Consider the following 3,224-nt stretch of genomic DNA (forward strand, 5'->3'; position numbering starts at 1 on the left):
TATCTATCTAGTCTCATCTCGCTATGTATCCTCTTATCTCTCTATCATTCTATTGCTCTATCTATCTATCTATCTATTTCTATATCTATCTACCTACCCATCTATCTATCTATCTATCTATCTATCTATCTATCTATCTATCTATCTATCTATCTATCTATCTATCTATCTATCTATCTATCTATCTATCTATCTATCTATCTATCTATCTATCTATCTATCCTGAAGTATTAAGAAAGTTAACCATCTTTTCACCCTTTCCAATTGTAGCTAGTGGAGTTTTCCTGTGGTTGCACTCTTCTTCTACCAGGAGGTGGCGCCAGAGGAACGGTCTTAGGCTCATATGTTTGCAAAGTGGATAAATACTGTCACTTATTTTCTGACTGCCATTCCTCAAGAGCCAATGAAAAGCCAGAGAACGCACGGCCCCGTGTGATGTCCGCCCAGAACAAAATTGTGTTAAGAAACATGGCTTGGAGGAATGAGATAGCACAGCCTCGTTTAACGGAAGAAGCAGAGAGATCTATCGATAGATCAGCTTTCTCCATCACAGAATAGAAAATAGGAGCTGGAAGGGACCTTGGAGGTCTTCTAGTCTAACCGCCTGCTCAAGCAGGAGAACCTATACCATTTTAGACAACTAAAACGAGAGGCTTGTAAAGCATTGTGAAGCGGTATATAAATCTAAGTGCTATTGCTATTGCTCTCTCCTTCCTCCCTCCCTCCCTCCCATCCATGGTATGCAGTGGTTAGAATGCAGGATTGCAGGATAATTCACTGTTCACTGCCAACAGTTCGATCCTGACCGGCTCAAGGTTGACTTAGCCTTCCATTCTTCTGAGGTCGGTAAAATGAGGACCCAGATTGTTGGGGGCAAATAGGCTGATTCTAAACTGCTTAGAGAGGGCTGTAAAGAACGGTGAAGCGGTATATATAAGTCTAAGTCCGTGGTGGCGAACCTATGGCACGCGTGCCACAGGTGGCACGCAGAGCCCTCTCTGTGGGCACATGCACCATCGCCCCAGTCCTAGGCATTCAGCTGGGTTTTATAAAACCTTTTNAGATTGTTGGGGGCAAATAGGCTGATTCTAAACTGCTTAGAGAGGGCTGTAAAGAACGGTGAAGCGGTATATATAAGTCTAAGTCCGTGGTGGCGAACCTATGGCACGCGTGCCACAGGTGGCACGCAGAGCCCTCTCTGTGGGCACATGCACCATCGCCCCAGTCCTAGGCATTCAGCTGGGTTTTATAAAACCTTTTTGCTTTAGGCTTCCGCCGCCGTGTGCAAAAAAAAAATATGGTTCAATCAATCAATCAATTTCAACTCGCGGGGGGAAAGATCTTGCAAGTTGGAATTGATTGATTGAACTTTTTAGTCCCACCCAGTCTGCCATTACCACCACGGCCACACCCACCCAATGTGCCACACCCACCCGGCACCCAACGATAGATAAGTGGGTTTGGGGTTGCAGTTTGGGCACTCGGTCTCTAAAAGGTTTGCCATCGCTGGTCTAAATGCTATTGTTATTAAGTATGCCCCCCCCCCTTTTTTTAAAGAGGATTTTTAAAAGTTAGGGGGAAGCTTTGAAAGCAGAGCTGATTTTGGAGATGATGGTTCTTTGGGTCTGAGATAGAGTAAGACAATGTAAATGTCCAGGTTTTAAAAAAAAAACATTTGTTCGTAGTTGAACGTAAATTCCAGTTTTGCTTTGGAGGATACGTTCAGTGTATCTTTTCCAGAGTAAATGTTTTTCAATCTCCAGTAGAAAGAGAGATTATAGAGCTCAACTCTTTGAGACGATGAGCAGAAGAAGCAACTATTCCTAAATGTTTGTGTGTGTGTGTGTGTGTGTGCGGTTTGTGCGTTTTAATGTGTATGTGTGTACTTTTTACGTAAACTGTGAGGAACAGTTTTAATTAGCGCGACTCCGTTCCAAAAGGCAAGCCTGTTCCAGTGAGAAATAACAGCACATGGGAGAAATGACGAGTTGTTGCATTTTTAATCAATGAGTCGCTTAATTAAAACCTTTGCTGGGCTCAAGAACCAGGATCAACAAGATAAAATAGCTCCCTTTGAAGTTGTGTTTCTTGGCTGAGGTGTCCTAGCATGGTGTGTTTCATGAATTATGAAAAGAGTTCGGGGAGGGGAAAAAAATATCATTTTCCCCACAGAGAATCCTGAAATATAATCATCGTTTCTTTAATAAGGATGGTGATTTATCTTGCGGTTAATGCTGTACATGGCGTGTTCACACAGTTGCAATAGGCCAAAGAATCTGTTCACAGAGCATATGGTTTCTATCTCTAACCACATCGTCCCAGGTGGCTGGACAACCCCAGTTTGGGGCTGGTCTTGTCATTCAAACTAGGATTCAGCTGCCATTCATCTGTCAAACGTTGCAAAGATAAACCCTGTTCTGTTATTAGCTGTCCTGTTTTGCAAAAAAAATAGAGAACTGGACAATTAAAACCTGGGGGTAGGGGGGGAAAGGAGAAGGAAAGAAATGGAAATTAGACATAAGGTTTATTCTTCAAATTCCAGAACCGTGCATGTAGATGGTGCACAGTGTGTGAAATACGGCTTCTGACACATTGACCGCTGGCTGAATCTATCCCCAGATGCTAAATATGAATAAATCATTATTGGAGGAGTGTGTGGTTGTTGAAAGGAAATGTTAACCCTAGCCAATATTTTATCACACGAGCCTGGGGCTCAAATACCACTTAGACCTCAAGGTATCACCCAATCATTTTGTCCCACCAGTGTCCAATCTTCTTGTGATAGGCCATCCTTCATAAACAAGGCTTTTGAACTTGGTTCCTTAGAATGGGACAGTTTGGCTCTTAATTCTTCTCAAATTAAAATAGAATAGAATAGAATAGAACAGAACAGAACAGAACAGAACAGAACAGAACAGAATAGAATAGAATAGAATAGAATAGAATAGTTGGAAGGGATCTTGTAGGTCATCTAGTCCAACTCCCCGGAGGAGACTCTACACCATTTCTGACAGATGGCAGTCCAGTTTCTTCTTGAGAGCCTCCAGTGATGAAGCTCCCACAATATCTGAAGGCAACTTCTGTTCCATTGATTGATTGTCCTCACTGTCAGGAAATTTCTCCTTATTTCCAGATTGAATCTCCTTGATTCGTTTCCATCCATTGTTTCTTGTCCTGCCTTCGGGTGCTTTGGAGGATAAGTTGATCCCCTCATCTCTTTTGAC

Source organism: Protobothrops mucrosquamatus, unplaced genomic scaffold, assembly GCF_001527695.2.
Source record: "Protobothrops mucrosquamatus isolate PMUCROS unplaced genomic scaffold, P.Mucros_1.0 scaffold2420, whole genome shotgun sequence".
In the NCBI taxonomy this organism is placed as follows: Eukaryota; Metazoa; Chordata; class Lepidosauria; order Squamata; family Viperidae; genus Protobothrops; species Protobothrops mucrosquamatus.